This window comes from Sus scrofa, chromosome 11 (genome assembly GCF_000003025.6).
Source record: "Sus scrofa isolate TJ Tabasco breed Duroc chromosome 11, Sscrofa11.1, whole genome shotgun sequence".
Taxonomy (NCBI): domain Eukaryota; kingdom Metazoa; phylum Chordata; class Mammalia; order Artiodactyla; family Suidae; genus Sus; species Sus scrofa.
In genome coordinates, this window is record NC_010453.5 from 17,618,300 (window position 1) to 17,639,254 (window position 20,955).

The window sequence follows — 20,955 nt, forward strand, 5'->3', positions numbered from 1 at the left end:
ATATGATCATTGTGGATGTCATTAGTTAAGTGAGGATGACATCATTCTAGAGCAGGATCAGTTCCTCATGCGATGTAAGAAATGTAGACACAGAGACAGACATGCATAGAGGGAAGACAACTTGAAGAGACAGGGAGAAAACTACCAGAAGCTCAAAGAGAGGGACAAATGTCACCCTCAACAGCCCTCAGAAGGAGCCAACCCTGCTGACATCTTGACTTAGAACTTCTCTTTTTTCCTGTAAATCAACTAAACTTTAATATAAATACATACAGACAGACACAGACAGACAGACACACATACACAGACACACACACACACACACACACACACACACACACACACACACACACACACACACACACACACTGGTCTAATGTTGTCCAACCTCGCCTCAGGAATAGGCTGTGTCCTCTGCCCATATCCCAGCCTAAGGACTGGTTCCAGCCTCAGCTTTGTCGCTGGAGTTCATTTGGTCCCCAGCCCCTCACCTACCCAAACTGGGACCCATCTATACCCTTGCCAGTGAAAATCGGAATTTCTCTACCTAAGGCAGTTGAGAGCCCCCAACTGCTTCAATGCCGAAGCCCCGCCTCTTCCTTGACTTAGGATTTCTAACCTCCAGGACAGTAAGAAAATACATTCCCATTGCTCTAAACCACCCAGTTTGTGGCACTTTGTTATAGTAGCCCTAGCAAACTAATAACCCTCCCCACCCACCTTTAACAACAGAAAGAGGAAACCACGACTCGCAAAGACACATGTACTCCAATGTTCATTGCAGCACTATTTACAATAGCCAAGACATGGATACAAATTACATTAAATGTCTGCAGAGTATAGTTCATTTTTATTAGGTACAAATAACAACTTATTTGTGGTTTAACAATAACTTCAGAGAGTTCACATCGTGGCTCAGTAGAAACAAATCCTATTAGGAACCATGAGGTTGCGGGTTCAATCCCTGGCCTTGCTCAGTGGGTTAAGGATCCTGCATTGCCGTAAGTTGTGGTGTAGGTTGCAGACGCGGCTCGGATCTGGTGTTGCTGTGGCCCTGGCATAGGCCTGCAGCTATAGCTCCGATTAAACCCCTAGCCTGGGACCCTCCATATGCCTCAGGTGCACACTAAAAAGACAATAGACAAAAGAAAAAGAAAAAGACACATGCACCCACATGTTCATTGCAGCAGTATTCACAATAGCCAAGACATGGAAACAACCCAAATGTCCATCAACAGATGAATGGATTAAGAAGATATGGTACATGGAGTTCTCGTCATGTGTTTAACGAATCCAACAAGGAACAAAGAGGTTGCGGGTTTGATCCCTGGCCTTGCTCAGTGGGTTAAGTATCTGGTGTTGCTATGAGCTGTGGTGTAGGTTGCAGACGCAGCTCAGATCTGGCATTGCTGTGGCTGTGGTGTAGGCAGGCAGCTGTAGCTCTGATTCGACCCCTAGCCTGGGAACCTCCATATGCCACAGGAGCAGCCCTAGAAAAGACAGAAAAAGAAAAGAAGAAGAAGAAGAAGATGTGGTACATATACACTATGGAATACTACTTAGCCATAAAAAAGAACAAAATAATGTCATTTGCAGCAACATGGATGGAACTAGAGACTCTCATACTAAGTGAAGTAAGTCAGAAAGAGAAAGACAAATACCATACGATATCACTTATATCTGGAATCTAATACTTGGCACGATGAACCTTTCTACAGAAAAGGAACAATCTCATGGACTTAGAGAATAGACTTGTGGTTGCAAAGAGGGAGGGGAGGGAGTGGGATGGACTGGGAGTTTGGGATAAGCAGTGAGATCCTGCTGTATAGCACAGGGAACTATGTCTAGTCCCTTGTGATGGAACATGATGGAGGATAATATAAGAAAAAGAATAAATATGTGTGTGTGTATATATATATATATATGACTGGGTCACTTCTTTGCTGCACAGCAGAAATTGACAGAACATTGTAAATCAACTATAATAGAAAAAATTAAAATTAAAAAAAGAGAAAAATCTGCTGAGGGTTCCAACTGTGGTGCAGCAGGATCAGCAGCATCTCTGGAGCACAAGGTCGAAGGTTTGATCCCTAGCCCAGCACAGTGGGTTAAGGATACAGCATTGTTGCAGCTGTGGCATAGGTCCCAACCCAGGAACTCTATATTCTGTGGGGTGGCCAAAAAAAAAAAGAAAGCTGCAGGGGATTTTCAAGGAAAGGGGGCAGGTCAGGACAACAGGGCAAAGAGAATGGAAATGTCATTGAGAATGTTGTTGATGTAACTGACCAAGTATTATTGTCTATTGATGACCAAGGGTTCAGACCCTCTTATAGATCTCTCAAATACATTTACATTTTTAATATATCTAATGCCAAGGAACACACATGCATAAATATACTTCCACATTAGACAACAAAAGCCACTTCATTCACTTCTCAACTCCCCCTGCAAACCCTAGTCCTACAGAAGAGGGGAAGGAGTTTCCTATTGATGAGTGCAATTTACTGTCCCAGAGTAGTGGATATATGTTGATCAAAGGTAAAGGGAGTGAGAACTTCTTTTGGCCACCTGTGGGACCTCTAGATTGCTGAGTCACTGTCTTCAGAGAGAGACAATGTGTCTTTCAGTGTATGCCAGCAGTGACATCATGGTGAGAGGGTGTGCTCATGCTAGACCAAGAGCCCCAGGAAGAAGCGCAGGGCCTCCTTTTTATGAGGCTAACTGGGAGTAGCCATGGTTCTTATCAGTTGCCACCTGCCATCAGCTGTTTTCTCTCTACTTGGTCCCAACCAATCCCAAATACACTTGTGAAAAGTTCAAACCAGCACTTACATCACCATTACAATATTGCTTACAGTTGTAGGCCTAGAGGATTTACTAATTTAGTCAGTAGTCTGGTGATCAAAGGAAGGGGATTCATTATGTGGGCACTGGGCCAAAGAAACAATTGTACAAGGGAGTTTCCTGGCATTTTCTCAGGCCACAGGTATGAAAGGAAGAAGTGTCAGGAAGGGCTGATGGGCTTAAAAGCAGGGATTGGGGGGTGGACATTTGTTGAGGCGGAGGAAGAGGTTTAGGGGAGAGGGAGCAAGGGAAGAGAGTGCAGACAGAGAGCAGGATTTTCAGGCTTTAGAAGCATTCTGTGGTAAAGGGAGGAGAGCGTGGACTTGGGAGTCTTGACAGCATGGTCTAGAATGCCGCCCCTGCTTGCTCTAAATAGGGGTGTTATAGCTGAGCTTTTGGTTTGTTTTGAAAGTTATAGGTGACGATGTGAAGTTACTGGTATATTTCCTGGCACTCGCTGAGAAACTGGGAAATCGGGATTGGCCAAGTCATCAGGGAAAAAACTGAAGTTACTCAGATACTGGCAGGAGTCCAGAGGCGAGAAAGATTTGGCGCCAGATGCCAGGGCCTTCAGACACACGGAGAAGCAGGGGTAGCAGATGGGAAAGGCTGGTTTTACATGATCAATAGCACATGCTTCAAAGGAAGAGGCTCTTGAGGAAAGACAGAACAGCGACGGTTTGGAAGAGACATCGAAGAGTGGGAGGATGGCCCTTCCAGGAGGTGGCCCTGGAGGAGGGGTGTGCCACCTCCACGTCACTCAAGGCTTTTCTACTATTAAATCCTCAAGCCAAGCCAGAAGCTCATCCTACCTCTCAATTTTTTTTCTTCTTCTCTGCTGCAGGCTCCTTGGATAGAGTCTACTTTTCTTTCCTTTGAGCAATTGCTAACACTTCTCTTTTCCCTTAGTTTTCTAATCTCAAAATTAGTTGTGGTGGGACGCATCCACCTGGTTACCCTTCTCTTCACTTACCCTGAAGATTAGCAAATACTATTAATTGTTTTAAAACTGTGGTAAAACACACAATAAAATCTAGAAGTTTGGATATGGAATCTATAGAAAATCCAGAATATCTGAATCGATGGATAAGAAGAAACTCATGCAAGCAGCTGAAAATGTGGCTCCTTTGTCCTGAATCTTAAAATATGCAAGATGACTGTGGTATTCTCTAAATGGTATCCCACCACCAGCCTGGCCCCCCATTCAAACCTTTCTCCTTCACTCTGCTGCCACACATCTAGCCAAGCCATCATCTTGCTTTCAAGCCTTCAGTGTCCCCCCCCTCCCGCCCCCGCCCCCATGATGAGGCTCCTCTCACTTCTCAGGCCTCACCTCTTGCTCTGGGGTCATGCCTCCAGCCACCACTGCTCAAGCTGCTTCTGCATCTGTGCCCGCCCCACCCCCACCCCGTCCATGCCACGCCCACTGCCCTCCACCTCCAGTTGGCAAACCCCTCTTCCACTTTCAAGATTTTCTCTAAGCATGACTTCCCAAGGCAAGCTTTTTCTACCCTTTCCCCATACGGGCGGCAGAGGAGAAAAGGATGCAGTGGGAACAAGAAAGGGGAGAAGGTGAGGCATGCTATAGTCTGGAGGAGCAGTGTGTGTTCTCCCAAGGAAAATATCCTTGGGGAATGATATGGAGTAAGTTGGATCAAGTCAAAACCTTTGCTCCTTTTTCTCTACCAAGCAGGTAAATCAACCTAACAAATCCATAATGGTCCTGGGTAGATTTTGCCTAGGGAAGATGAGCCAGAAAGGACGTCCTAGAGAAAGGAGCACAGGTCACCATGTCTTCATTCAGGGTCCTCCATCCATGGCAAAGGCCGGCCCGAAGAAGGGACAGCCCTGCGGTGGAATGCTGAGACCTGGGTGGCACTAGCTGCAGGGGGCTGGTGGCAGTGGCGGGGGTGGGAGGGGAGGGGAGGGGGCATAGGCCTGCAGCATCCAAGGCAAGCCACCCCAGATGGAAAAGAGGCAGCAAGACTGCAGTTGCTGATGTCCCCCATCTACAACAGACTGGCAACAAACCACCTGGAAAGAGAAGAAGGATGGAGCTCCTGCTGCACAGGAGTTATGTTGCTGATGCCTATGTTTGTTCTCCCTCCTTTGTTTGCTCCTTTGCAGCGAAGAGCTCTGAGGTCCTTAAAACAAAAATGGTATTTGCTGATTCATAGAGACAGAAAGTAGAATGGTGGGTGCCAAAGGCTGGGAGAAGGAGGGATAAGGGGTTGTTGTTTAATGGGTATAGAGGTTCAGTTTTGCAAGATGTAAAGAGTTCTGGAGATGGACGGTGGTGACGGCAGCACAACAATGTGAATGTACTTAATGCCACAGAACTGTACTCATAAACATGGTTAAGATGGGCAGTGACCCGCGGAGAAGTGACATGGGTATAGAGAACAGAGGGCAGCACGAAGGCCTGAGTCTCTGCACAGACCTTGATGTCCCTTAGTGGTGACCAATACATGTTTAACACTAGCCTCTCCAAAGAGGAAAATCCCTGGTTTATAGCATTTAGGCATTTCCTTGGTGTGAATACTGCCACCAGAGAAGACCTCCAGCTGGCAATATTCCACCATTGAACTCAAAGTTAGGAAGAGATGAAATTCATAGAAGCATATGATCCTATGGTATTTCTGCTTACAGATACAATAGACATGACTTCAATAACACAGATAACAGCAAAATATAGTTAAATAATTAGGAAGTGATGAGTTTTGAGTATTAGATGTCTTGTCAGTATTATTTCTTAAACTGCAAGTTTTGTATAACTTTGTTACTAATAAAAATTTAACAATCTGTTTTGGTAAGCCAGTGCAAGCCAGATAAAGCATGCCATTGCTTAAGAAACCCTACCCATTTTCTTCAAGTATCATCTTGGAGGGGTATAGGGGTAGTGGAAAGAAAAAAATCAAACAGCTGGGTTATTGACCTAAAACAATTTTTTTTTTTTTTTTTGGTCTTTTTGCCTTTTCTAGGGCCGCTCCCTGCGGCATATGGAGGTTGCCAGGCTAGGGGTCGAATCGGAGCTATAGCCGCCGGCCTACACCAGAGTCACAGCAATGCAGGATCCGAGCCGTCTCTGCGACCTACACCACAGCTCACGGCAACGCCGGATCCTTAACCCACTGAGCAGGCCAGGGATCGAACCCACAACCTCATGGTTCGTAGTTGGATTCATTCACCACTACGCCACGACGGGAACTCCTGACCTAAAACAAATTAAGTGATTATTAATTGATAAATGCCAGTGTCTACTACCACCTCCACTACCATCATTTCTAACCTGAAGGTTGGGGAATAAGGTGAAATCAGTTACCAAAAAAATTAGAGAAACTCTGTTTTCTTTTAGTACATCTCCATTTCAGTATGTCAATTAAAAATTCTGTACCCAGTAATGGAATCCTCCAATGACAGTAGCTTATGTAGTTAGAGGTTTACTATTTTCACATAACAGTGAGAGTCAGGCTTGCACTTCATGGTCACAAAATGGCTGCACCAGGTCTAGGCAATACATTTGTATTCACGCCAAGATAAAGAGGCAAAGGCCCAGCAGTTTCTGTACCCTTTTACCAGGAGTACAAAACCATTCCCAGGAATCTGCCTTCTCTCACCCCTCCCCACTCCCAGTGGACTTTTGCTGCTTAAGTCTTACTGGTCAGAACTAGGTTATGTCACCATCCCTAGCTGCAAGGGAGGCTGGGAAAGCTATCCTAACTGGCTTAGACCAACCAAGATCCACTGCCTAAGGTTGGGCATGTTGCTGCCAACACCGAACAAAATCAGGGTTCTCTTAGCAAGGAAGAAGAGGGTAACGGAGAATGGGCAAAGTGGAAGCAAGTCTGACACAACATAAGTCACTATTTCTAACACCAATTCACACAGCAAAATGGTGGGACTATTTTAAATGGAAAAGAGCCAAGATTTGGCATTTGTTTGCCAGAGCATAAGTTGGAAATGTAGAAGAGCCTGGCAGTATCACTCATATCCAAGTAGAAGTTATCAGGGGTGCAAACAGAAGGGAGGCTTGGAGGGCTTAGCTGCCTGAGTAGTGGTCCCCTTAGCCTCCCAGAGAAGTCACTTCCTTTCAGCCACTTCGAGAGCAGGAAACAGCATAAAGACAATGAAGGTCAAAGTTGAAGAGGTTTCCCCATCAGGGAAAATTACGGAATAATAGATTCTTGCTGCTTAATATTTTAGATACTTGGAGCTTTTTACCAAATAGTGCTTTCTAGGGACCTGAGTCTCACTTGCTCTCTGCTGAGTACACACTTCAGGTGTCACTCACAAAGCTGGGGAGAGCAGCAGGACTGCCTCTGATGAACCTCTAAACTAGTGAAGGTTAGTAACTCTGTTTGGGACTTATTCCTCGGGAAAGGAGCTAAATGACTAAACATCTGTGGGTGCTGAGTCACAAAGCCTGTCAGCAAAGGGAGCCTGCTCATGGTGACCGGGTGAGGAACCGTCATTAGCCAACCATAGGAATCATACCAGATCCAGGAAAAAGGCAAGTCATAGACATTCAGGATAGGGGCTAGGGTGGGTGCAAGTTAACTACTAGATAGAACTTAACGTTAAATTAAAAGTTCCATATTAGCTTCTCTGATATAAAATGTAGGCTCTTTGGTTGAATAAGTTGCATAAATGCAAATAATTTCAAGCAAAAAAGATCTGAGATTGATCTATCCACACTACACAAATTGTACACGTGAATTAAGTTCCTTCTTCTAGTGCATCATAGCTATGCTTTTCCCCTCTCATATAGTATTAACTTGTTTAAAGAATATCTACACAACAGCATTTTCTATGTTTCTCAAAGTTCTCTCCTTGAAGGATTTGCAGAAAAGTAAAAAATGTTGCTGCCTCTTTAAACAAGTAGTACTCAGACCTGAAAATGTTAACTAATTTCATTTTCTTGATAAAGCATGTCTGTGAGCAGAACTGAGTCATACCAAAAATACTTCTACAAGATTTGACCTTTTACTTAAATCCCACGTTGAGATAATATACTTAAAATGGTTATCAATAAGACCTTTGTTTTTAAAAGCACATTTAAAATAAATCACTTTTTAAAGGGAGAAAACTGTTTTCAATTAGGTTCTTTACAAGCAATCAGCTTGAACGTTATGTTTCCTCTTTTATTTTCTTTATATATAAATTATGCCCAAGAGTGCCATGATAATTGTACTATACAAACTATGCTTTACCTTTGTATTTACTTCTTGTCAAAATAAGCTCTACGAATTTGTTTTTAGAGTGCTTTATGGCCAGTAAGCCCCAGGGTAAAACAATGCAAGCAGCCACTATTTTTTACTGTTAATGAGAAAAACTGAGTCCAATTATATGAGGATAATTAATACTTAAATCCTTGTGACAAAGAGTTTTCTTGCAGTAGAAAAATTTTACTCAATTATAACAATGTTTTATCATTTGGAAAAGTTTTTAAGACAGACCTTTTGCTTCAGTCCCTGAACAAAGTGACATTGTGATGCCTAAAGAAGGCTAATTACGAGGATTGGCTTCCTGTATATTTTAACCACCTAATGCTTTTGCCATCAAATTCCTGTTTGCTCCTTAAAATGCTGGCAGCTTACTAGATAGATATATAATCTAAAAATATACATTTTAGATATTTCTCTTAATTCTCAAATTTCCTATTTTTATTCCTTGGGCTTAGCCCTCTACCTTACCCATGTTAGGGGCTGTTTATCAGCGGCAGATTTTACATTTCCCTTAATGATTTATTATTAATGTCCTAGAAGAATAAAATTCTGACCTGTATGAGCACAAGTCCTGAAAGAAAATAATCTAGGAATGAAAGGATTTTATTTATTTATTTATTTATTTACTTATTTATTTTTGATATATAAACTTAATCCAAATTGCTAAAAAAGATTGAACTTGCCACTTCTAAAGTTAGCTGTGTTAAGTGCAGGATTTTTTGAAAATTGGACCTCATGGGATATTTGTTGGACTTCTTAATCCTTCCCACCACGGCCCAGGTAAGAAAGCACAGGTGAGGCCCCAGAACCCAAAATGGGGTTGGAAGAGATATTTATTTTGAGGACCTAGAAATGAGAAGAGTTAAAGAAGAGTTGGGAAGTTCCTGTCGTGGCGCAGTGGTTAATGAATCCGACTAGGAACCATGAGGTTGCGGGTTCGGTCCCTGCCCTTGCTCAGTGGGTTAAGGATCCAGCGTTGCCGTGAGCTGTGGTGTAGGTGGCAGATGCGGCTCGGATCCCACGTTGCTGTGGCTCTGGCGTCGGCCGGTGGCTACAGCTCCGATTGGACCCCTAGCCCAGGAACCTCCATATGCCGCGGGAGCGGCCCAAGAAATGGCAAAAAGACAAGAAAAAAAAAAAAAAGAGTTGGGGCGTAGAAGAAGCTGAGAATCTCATCACCACAAAGTTGCAAGCACAAAGCTAGAAAGCTAAGACAAAGGTCAAATTTGAGACATTGGTTGGATGGGCACAAAGAACCATCCAGGAGAAGGTCTGGAACTATGAGGGCCCACTTGTACCAGCCACAAACCACACCAAGGAAGGAACATGGATGGGAGAAATGAGTGGCCTGCAAAGGACAGCAGTAGCAATGACCATAGACTTCATATAAAGCCAGTCTTCCTCTTGAGTCTTTATTTTGGTCTCAGAGATTTAGACCAAGTTCTCTGAGAAGGTTTACCACAGAAATAACACCACTACAGCATATTCTGCTCCTAGTTAATTAGATTAAAGGGTTAGAAGCTATATTTCCACCCCTCTTGTATAAGCCACTTCTGAAAGAAATAGGCCCTCATGCAGAAAGTCTGTTCCACCCAGCAGGTATTTCCCTGCACTGTGGCCCAAATAACTCGACCAATTGGATCAAGCTGTCATCTATTGACAGATTTCTCTCTCAGTCAAATTCGCAGATGAAGAAAGCTGGCAATACGAAACACAAAAGGCATCCTATTGAAGTGAGCCAGCTCAATCAGGCTTCTCTGAGACAGCCTAACTTAGATGAAGTGAATGGAAAAATCCCACAGAGTTTTTTTAAGCGATCGTGCTTCTTTAAGCTACCAGACAGAAACTCTGGTCTAACTGTTCCTTTCGAGGTGGGTAAACCGTTCAGAGACTTTATGAAGTGGATGTAACCGCCTTCTACATAGAAAAAGGACATCATCTTTTCACAGAACAGAGAAAGAGCTCTCATAGCATGTACTGATGCCAAAGACAGCAATGTAAAGTATATATCTTAAATTATTAAATGAAGTGGAGGAAAGGAGAATCTACGGATTACTATAACTCTCTGAGAAAAACACCAGAAATAAATGATGTTTTTACAACTTTCCCATGCCTTTCCTTTCACTGACCTCTAAAAGCATGACCCATATCCATCAAGTAATACCCACATATATGAATGGAAAATGAATTGCAAATTATATGGTCCTACAATTTTGTGGCTACTGTGATTGATAAATTTGTGTGTCAGCTTGACTTGGCCACAGAGTGCCTGGACATTTGATCAAACATTATTCTGAGTGTGTCTGTGAGGTTGTTTCTGGGTAAGATTAACATGTGAATGGGCAGACTGAGTAAAGCAGATTGCCCTCACTACTGTGGTGGGCCCCATCCAATCATTTGAAGGCCAGAATAGGACTAAGAGAATGAGTAAGAGAGAATTCCTTCTGCCTGACTGCATTGAAGCTGAGGTATCAGTTTTTTCCTCTCTCTAGACCTGAACCAGAATAGCACCTCAAAAACAAAAATCAGTGGGACATAATTAAACTCAAAAGCTTTTGCATAGCAAAGGAAACCATTAAAAAAGTGAAAAGACAACTCACAGAATGGGAGAAGATATTTGCAAATGATTCAACTGACAGGGCTTAATCTCCAAAATATACAACTCATACAACTCAACAACAGCAGCAACGAAAACAAACAATCCAATTGAAAAATGGGCAGAAGACCTAAAGAGACATTTCTCCAAAGAAGATACATGGATGGCCAACAGGCACATGAAAAGATATTCGCCATCACTAATTATTAGAGAAATGCAAATCAAAGCTACAATGAGGTACCACCTCACACAGTCAGAAGGACATTCATTAATAAGTCTACAAACAACAAATGCTGGAGAAAGTGTGGAGAAAAGGGAACCCTCCTACACTGTTGATGTGAATGTAAATTGGTACAACCAGCATGGAAATCAGTATGGAGGTTCCTCAGAAAACAAAATATAGAACTACCACATGATCCAGTAATCCCACTCCTAGGCATATATCCAGACAAAACTAGAATTCAAAAAGATAGATGCACCCATCTGTTCTTAGCAGCACTATTCACAATAGCCAAGACATGGAAACAAATGTCCATCAACCAATGAATGGATGGGTATAATTTACAATGGAATACTACTCATCCATAAGAAAGAATGAAATAATACCAGTCATTGAAACATGGATACAACTAGAGATTCTCATACTAAATGTAGTAAGGCAAAAAATTAAAGAAAAATATCATATGATATCACTTTATGTGGAATCTAAAATATGGCACAAATGAACCTATCTACAAAACAGAAACAGACTCACAGACATAGAAAACATACTTGTGGTTGCCAAGGGGGAGGGAGGCGGGAGTGGGATGGACTGGGAGTTTGGGGTTAGTTGATGCAAACTATTACATTTAGAATGGATAAGCAATGAGGTCCTACTGTACAGCACAGGGAAATAAATCCAATCTTTTTGAATAAAACATGATGGAAGATAATATAAGAAAAGGAATGTGTGCATGTATGACAGGGTCACTCTGCTATACAGCAGAAATTGGCACAACATTGTAAATCAGTTATACTTTAGTAAAAAAAAAATTTAAATAAATAAATAAAATCCATATTATCATTCTCTGAAATATATACATATATATATATATATATATATATATATATATTCATCTGAAGCCCAACAACCTTCAGACTAAAACTACATCATTGAGTCTCCTAGGTCTCTAGTTTGCAAACTCACCCTGCAGATCTTGGGACTTGTGAGTGTCCACAATCACATGAGCCCTAATACAGATGCTTCCATACATTTTATAGCAAACTTATGTAAAAGTGAAAGATATACCAAGTAGTCTTAGCTGTTTTCTTCTCCTCTGGACCCACAGCCATGTGTCCTGCTCCAGCAGCAACTCAAAGAATAATCTGGGGTAGAAGTCATACCCAGACTAAAAAGGATCTAGCCACCATCCCCACCACCACCACCACCATACGCAGAGTTGCCACATTCCGTGAGAGCCATTCACATCTCAATCCACCACATCATGCGACCTTCCGGAAGCAGACTTTTTCAAACATAATTTTTAAGGAGAGACCAAGAGAAAAAGTGTTGCTTTGGGCCCAGTATCTGGTATATACTGTAACTGTCATTGCGTACCTCCCCTCTTAGTGGCCCCACTGACTTAGTGAAAGAGTGAAGGCAGACTGATAAGGTTTGCAAGCCCTTAGAAGACCTGGCTGAACACATCATATCAACATAAGAACAAATAATAGGTCTCAAGCTAAGATCAAAGAGTAAATATGAGAAAAACTTTCATACTGATATGAAAATTTCATTCACCAGAATTCTGGGCAAGGGTAGCTCATACTCACAAGAAAAGCCACCAGGGCTAGACAGTACCCGTTCCAGAGGGCTGTGGACATCAAGGAAATCAGCATGTGGCGTGCGAGAGCACAGGATGAGCTAGCCACCCAGAAGTGCACGCTACACAGGACAAGAGAGAGATTTTTGCAGTTATCCTGAGTGGGAAGCTGATGAGAAGGAAAGAGGTGCAAAAGGAATTTGGGGGAAGATTTCTGTATGATTTCACTATGTGAAATATCAAAATATTTTAAAAATAAAACCTAGGGTAAATATTTACATTATTCTTCAAAGTTTCTAGAGTTAACCACTGTTGAATGTTGCACTTGTAAGAGATTAGACCTATACAAGAAGTCCTGACCTTATGCGAGTTTTATTTTAGACGAAGCCCATCTTCAGATTTCAACATAATTCCCAACCCCAAGTCAATGCAGACCTTTCTCTTTATTATAACACTTTACAATCCACAATAAACAGTGGGATCATGGCTCCTGTCTGTTGCCGTTGTCACTTCTGGCTCTCATGTGGCCACAACTATCAGTTAAGTCAGTGGAAAGCAGATGTGGCTTAGGAACTTTCTCTTCCAGCTTCTCAGCCTTTTCCTAGTTCCAGAGTCAACAGCATGAGATTCATGCAAAGGTTGCTGGACTAAGGAGGTGTGCTGTGCACACAGCTGATTTTAAACCCCTTGGCTTACAAAGCATTAGAAACCCAACTTGGACATTGAACAGCCACTCTTCTATGAAAGCTCCTTGTCCACGTACAACCATCCCATCTATCCAAGCATCAGGACAGGACAATCTGGGGTAGAGGCAGGTGTTCATGTCTGCATCTGAGGGAAGCTCCATTGGGATCTGATTCAGAAGCATCGTCATTTTATGTCCTGTAACTGCCATCAGTCCAGCCCTGCCTAAGAATGTGATTTCCAGACTAGCCCCTGTCTTTTCCCCAAGTTTAGGTGGGGTTGGGGGGAGCAAAGGAATAATGGGACAGCAGTGATGAGAGGGCAGAGGATGAAGAACTAAGGTCTGAGAGGAAAAACAAATAGAGGCTGCCACCAGAGATGCTGAGCTAGGAGTAGCATGACTGTTACCCTCTGCTGCATCCATCCATCCATTCAACAAATACTGACTGAGGAGTTCCCGTCGTGGTGCAGTGGTTAACGAATCCGACTAGGAACCATGAGGTTGCAGGTTTGGTCCCCGACCTCGCTCAGTGGTTTAAGGATCCGGCATTGCTGTGAGCTGTGGTGTAGGTTGCAGACTCGGCTCAGATGTGGCGTTGCTGTGGCTCTGGTGTAGGCAGGCAGCTATAGCTCCAATAAGACCCCTAGCCTGGGAACCTCCATATGCCAAGGGATCGGCCCTATAAAAAGCAAAAAGACAAAAACAAACAAACAAACAAAACACACACTGACTGAGCATCTGTTATGCGTACAGCACTCTGATGAGCATTTCTCATGTTTGACTGTCTTAAGAGGGGACTGTTTTCAGTGCCTTTTTTATTGTGGGTCCCTGGGTCGCTGGGTGAGTAAGCATTGGCTTTTCCTTTCCTTAAGGTGGATGGCAGTTCTCACCCCACCTTCATGCAGTCAGAGGCTGACGGCCCTCAAGGCAATGAAAAGAAGAGGAGAATTCAGCCACAGCCGCAAGCCAGAATTGCCTCAGATATGGTCATCCTCAAAATCAAAGCAGGGACTGGGTTCACGAAGCGTCCATTTTCACTGCTGACCCCCACAGGAACGTTTTTAGAACAGAAATTCGAGAACACTTGGGTTATTCACTAGAGCTAAGAAAGGGAAGCCGGAGTTCCCGTCGTGGCGCAGTGGTTAACGAATCCGACTAGGAACCATGAGGTTGCGGGTTCGGTCCCTGCCCTTGCTCAGTGGGTTGACCATCCGGCGTTGCCGTGACCTGTGGTGTAGGTTGCAGACTCGGCTCGGATCCCGCGTTGCTGTGGCTCTGGCGTAGGCTAGTGGCTACAGCTCCGATTCGACCCCTAGCCTGGGAACCTCCATATGCCGCGGGAGCGGCCCAAAGAAATAGCAAAAAGACAAAAAAAAAAAAAAAAGAAAGGGAAGCCAGTGAGGGTAATTTACAGTATTACAAGATACTTTTGAGTCCAGAGATTGAGGACAGAGTCTATAAGACTTCAAGAAGCAAGGGTTCTATGAAGTGAGGCTAACTGAGGATCCACTTCATCTTATAAAGGAAGAAATATGCTTGCAGTCTAGCTGCCGTTTCTTTAAAAAAAAAAAAAAAGTATTCTGCCTGCAGTTAAGCAATTGAAGAAATCATTATTCCAAAGCCACAGAACTCATCTTTTCCTTGATCAAGAAAAAGATGTGCCCATCTATGACAATGCAGATTTGGGCAGTTAGAAAACAAGATCAAAAGATAAGGAAATCCGGGAGTTCCTGTCGTGGCTCCGTGGTAACAAACCTGACTAGGATCCATAAGGGTGCAGGTTTGATCCCTGGCCTTTCTTAATGGGTTAAAGATCCAGTGTTGCCATGAGCTGTGGTGTAGGTCACAGACATGGCTCAGATCGGCATGGCTGTGGCTGTGATGTGGGCCAGCAGCAACAGCTCCGATTCGACCCCTAGCCTGGGAACCTCCATACACCGCAGATGTGGTCCTAAAAAGACAAAAAAAAAAAAAAAAAAAAAAAAAAAAGATAAAGAAACCCCACCACTGTTTTCTGATAGCCATCCTCAAGACCAAGACTAAGGTCTTTGCTCTCCTTGACATGGTTTATTGATCTTCCTTTTCTGACAAAAACTATATTTATTAAAAGAAAAGTAAAGTTAATGGTGAGCATTGATAAGCTAACATCCTGATGTACCTGTACTGGCATGAGACAAAGCTGAGAGCAGATTACATATATACAATAGACTATTACTTAGCCATAAAAAAGGAATGAAATAACGCCATCTGCAGCAACATGGATGGACCTAGAGATTATCATACTAAGGGAAGTAAGTCAGATGGTAAAAGACAAACATCATATGATATTTACATGTGGAATCTAAAAATATATACAAATGAATGTATTTGCAGAACAGAAACAGACTCATGGTTACCAAAGGGGACAGTTGGAAAAGAAGGATGGACTGGGGGTTTGGGACTGGTATATGCACACTGCAGTATATGGAATGACTGGCCAACGGGGACCTGCTATATAGCACAGAGAACTCTGCCCAATATTCTGTGTTCTGTGATAATCTATGTAGGAAAAGAATCTGAAAGAGAATGGATGTGTATATGTATGTAACCAAATTACTTGTTGTACAACAGAAATTATCACAATATTATAAATCAACTATACTTCAATAAAACTTTAGGAAATAAAAAAATAAAATTATATCATATATTTTCAAAAAAAAAAAAAAAAAAGGTACCCAGAAAGAGTGAGCAGAAAGCAGAGGCCAACTCCTTTCTTATCTCAGTTAATGTTTTGTATGAAAAACATCCCTCTCAAATAGTTCTGTTATTTATCTCATTAAATGAAGCAATAAAACACAGTAACACAATTAAGCACAGCACAAAATAACTTACCACTGTTGTTATTCCATTGCCTTGAAACTGAATGGGAATGATAATTTAATGGTACTAATACTGAGAAATAAAGGATGGCTGATGGCCTAACTCAAACCTATAGTTTATTTATCATCCGATGATAGCAGAGAAAAAAGACATTGTGCAGCCTGATCCAAGACTCTAAAGTGCAGCATTTGAGGTAAAGAGGAAAGGAGCTTAGATATGGATTTCATGACAAATGGAATAAAAAAAAAACACAAGAAGCCTGCCTCAGAAAGTTGGGAAGGAGCATCCAGTGTCAGAAATGTTGAGGAATTTCTGGTGGACACATTGCGGAGGCACAAGACCTGACCTCCAACCGCCCCCCTCAACACAATTCCTTCTCACGCACGGAAGTAAGCGGAGGAGACCCTGACAGAGTGACATGTGCACTCTTTTGGGAGGACAAGGGCGAGTGGGTGGGCAGACACATGAAGTACAGAGAGGGGCTCCCTCAGAGAGGGCTCCAACACTTGGCAGAGGGGGTCCCAGCAGAGATGGTATCCGTGAAAAAATGCTTCTACACACAGAGTGGTCAATTGTGTCGGCCTCAGACCCTGTCTCTTCATCATCCTCTGCCCTCGTTCCCACACATGCTGGATCTCTGTGTAAATTAACATCAAATCTAAAAGTTAAAAAATATAAAAGGAACCTCTCTGGTGGCCTAGCAGGTTAAAGATCCAGTGCTGTCATTGCTGTGGCTCGGGTCACTGCTGTGGCATGAGTTCTATCCCTGGCCAAGGAACTTCCACATGACTTGGGCATAGCCAAAAAGAAAAAAAAAAAAAAAAAAAAAGTAAAAGTTTCCTGTTTCTGTTATTTGAATATGAAGGATTTGTGCATTTGAACCTGAAGGACATCTACCAGTTGTGTGCAGTTTTACTATACAAATTCTATTAATTTCTCTTTTTTTTTGTCTTTTTATTTCTTTATTTATTTTTTGTCTCTTTAAAGCCTCACGCACAGCATATGTTCTCAGACTAGGGGTCTAATCAGAGCTGCAGCTGCTGGCCTAAACCACAGGCACAGCAACACCAGATCCGAGCTGCATCTGCGACCTACACCACAGCTCACAACAACACCATATACTTAACCCACTGAGTGAGGCCAGGGATTGAACCGCATCCCCATGGATACTAGTCAGGTTCATTACCACTGAGCCACGAGGGGCACTCCTCTACCAGTTTCTGATAGATCCTTCCTACCTTATAAGTTAGTAAGCATGCACATACATTTGTCTGCAAGAATGAACAAATACAGTAGAAGTCCTTCTAGCCTACCTGCGCTAAAGACTACAGATTTAACCTGCCCTAAAGTCCTCTTCATACAAAGGACACAGCGCTCTCTGTGTCCTTAGTGCTCAAGAAGGCCAGCAGCCTCCTCTCTCACAAGCCTGCAGCCTTCTCCTCCCACCAATTGCATGATAGTCTTTCCAAGGAGCCACTGGTAATAAAGTTGTGCCACTTGTACTTATTGTAATCATATATTCAGTTAAATATTAGTTTTATCTGATGAAATGTGAAAAGAGAGTTATATTTGAAAAAGAAGCAAATCAAATTATTTTAAAGGATCAATAAAGATGTGTGGCTAGGGAGTTCCCATCATGGCACAGTGGTTAACGAATCTGACTGGGAACCATGAGGTTGCAGGTTCAATCCCTGCCCTTGCTCAGTGGGTTGACGATCCGACGTTGCCGTGAGCTGTGGTGGAGGTTGCAGACGCGGCTCGGATCCCGCGTTGCTGTGTCTCTGGTGAAGGCTGGCAGCTACAGCTCGGATTAGACCCTTAGCCTGGGAACTTCCATATGCCGCGGGAGCGGCCCAAGAAATGGCAAAGACAAGAAAAAAAAAAAAGATGTGTGGCTAATACAATCTGCTCTCAAATTGGCTGTGAGTGATACAACTGTTAATGACAGGGAAGAAGAATAAAAATACACAAGTACTCTGCACTCATCATATCACAAGTATCTTTCAGATCTTGCTCCTATTTAAAGAAACTGAAACTGGAAATCATAAGTGATTTGTTCTGAGTATTGTTTATGTAAGAGAGATGATATGAATAATCAGCAGGCCCATTTTCAAAGAAAATGCCTCACCCTACAGTAAAAGATTGGCTAATAGAATCATTCAGATATTTTATTTTATTTTATTTATTTTTATTTCATTTTATTTTATTTTATTTTACTTTATTTTCTAGGGCCACACCTGTGGCATATGGCAGTTCCCAGGCTAGGAGTCTAATTGGAGCTGCAGCCGCCGGCCTATGCCAGAGCCACAGCAACGCAGGATCCTAGGCACGTCTGCAACCTACATCACAGCTCACGGCAACGCCGGCTCCTTAACCCACTGAGTGAGGCTAGGAACCAGACCTGCAACCTCATGGTTCCTAGTCAGATTCGTTAACCACGAAGCCACAGCGGGAACTCCCAGATATTTTATTTTAAAGACGTGTCTGCATCATTTTCTATGATTCTTCACCTTAACCAACTTCTAATGATTAATCAGCCAGTTACCGGTTCTAGTCGCAGGATACTCACCAACAGAGCTATAAAAGGTATCACACTTCAAATAGAGAGGACACACCTAGAAAATAGAAGGAAATGCTTCACTATGATTGACTACAGGGGAGAAAAGACATTTTTTTTGAAGATTTGGAAATAAATCTGCCAAATGACTAGCCCCCTAATAACTAATTCAATGAGTGACCAATTCACTAAGCAACTAGCTGACAAATACTTTAAACAGGGCAACTGGTCACAGCTGTTGCTCCAGGCCAGTGTAGTGACATGGGGGGCAGGGGAGGGAGCGTGGACCTCAATTTTTCAGCAAGTTCATCATTTAGCCAGATGATTACTAGAGAATTAAATTTTGGTGAATTCACCATCCACCAAACAGTTTTTGGTGATTTCATGTTGGGTGAAGTAGCCAGCTTCTGAGGCAAAAGAGAACATTCTGGCTTGAACAAAGGAACCGTTGAACTCCGAAATCAGTTCCCTGAGGTGAGGCACAGGGTCTATTTTGTTCACTGCAACATCAGCAGCACTTATCTCAGGGCCCAACATAACCCAGACACTCAAAGAACATTTGTTTCATAAGTAAGTGTTGAAGGTTAATAATGGACAATAATATTGCAGATATAGGTCAGACCCAGAGAGAGGAAAGCAGTAGGTGAAAGCTTCACTTCATCCTATCTGTGAGCAGGAACTCATCGAAGACTTCTGAGTAGTCAAGTAACACGACTAAAGTAAGGTGTAGGAAGATTGATCTGTTTGCAATTAGTAGGATATGTTAAAACAATCCAAATGTCTCTTGATGGGTGAATAGATAAAATGTAACATATACATGCAATGGAACACTACTGAGCTTTAAAGAGGAAGAAAATTCACACACATGCTACAACATAGAGGAACCTTGAAGACATAGTAAGTGAAATAAGCTAGGCACAAAAGGACAAATATTATACAATTCTGCTTACCTAGAGTAGCCAAATTCATAAAGACAGAAAGTAGAATAGTGGCTGTCAGAGGCTGGAGGAAAGGAAAATCGAGAGTTATTGTTTAATGGGAATAGTTTCAGCATAGGATGATTAGAAACTTCTACAGATGGATAGTGGTGATGGTTGCACGGAAATGTGAATATATTTAATGCCACTGAACTGTACCCTTAAAAATTGTTAGAATGGTAACTTGTATGTTATGCATATTTTTACAGAACCAAAAAAAAAAAAAAAATCTAGAAGCCAAAGAGAGAATGGATAGATTGGGAGACTGCATTTTCCCACATGACTGGAGCAGAGCATTTCAAGTGTACAAGATCTGAGTTAGAGCGGTTCTCGGATAGCACCTCGTGAGGAGCGTGGCAACACCGATAAAGAGTTTGGGCTTGGTACTGATATCCGAACCATTCTAACTAAAATGTTTACAGTCATTCATGGGGTAAAAAAAAGAGGTGAAACTGCTAACAGGATGATGCAAGAGGCTACTTCATCCATGCAGGGTCTAAACCGGAGTCCTGGTAATGGAAAAAGAAGGGAAGAAAAGAACTTATAACAGAGCATCGCAAAGGAAGTATAACTGATTTGAGGATGGATTGGATGGGGGAAGGACTTAACAAAAAAGAAAGGCTCAAAGTTTTTAGCCTTGGACTGGAAAGAAATGATGGTACCATTAAGAGAAAAGGGATGGCCAAAATGAGGAGGTGGTTTACAAGTTATAATTGAAGATTTCCCCCTTTGACACGTTAACTTGGAGACAAGAGAAAAGCAAGATGGGGAGTCCAGGAAACAGCTGGAGATTTAGGTAATGCAAAAAGATAGCTAGCTCCATCCACCAGAGGAAGCTGAGACCATCAATCTCACCACGTGGAAGCTGGTGAATTAATAATGGCCTTCCAATAAAAAGAACTTGTTAGAATACAGCAAACACACTGCCTTCCTTGAAAATGATTGATTACACCCACAGAAACCAGCCACTGAAAACTTTATGAAATAAAGAATAATATATACCACTTTGGTCTAAAATTAAACACATCTATTTAGATGAATTAGAATGTCCTTTATACAGTACGCAGAAATAGTTTTTGAGATGCATTTCCTGGGTGGACGAATGGAATCAAAGGAGAAAATTTTAGGATCTATGCTATCAACTTTTCAATCCAGTTTTCTGAATTACTCCACCTGAGATTTCTTTTTTTTTTTTAATTTTTTATTTGTATTTTGGCTGTGCCCATGGCATGTGGAAAGTCCTGGGTCAGAAGCCGTGGCAATGCCAGATCCTTAACACTAGTCCACCAGGGAACTCCTAAGATTTCTTAGTCTAATATCAATATACATTCTAACAACATAATGCATGAAGGATGGCCTATACCCTATCCTTTGGTGATATTATCATTCACCTAGCCATTCAGTAAACAT

At 42.3% G+C, this 20,955-nt stretch overlaps 1 long non-coding RNA gene across 1 annotated transcript in view; it reads right to left on the minus strand.

Moving 5' to 3' along the window:
• LOC102166061 overlaps positions 1-20,955 on the minus strand; it is an 85,475-nt gene that overhangs the window by 50,263 nt on the left and 14,257 nt on the right. Inside the window, exons 3-4 of the long non-coding RNA XR_002336665.1 lie at positions 19,519-19,570; positions 18,581-18,626 (exon numbers count right to left, since the gene is read on the minus strand). This is a non-coding gene — a long non-coding RNA (uncharacterized LOC102166061). The remainder of the gene's footprint in view (positions 1-18,580; positions 18,627-19,518; positions 19,571-20,955) is intronic.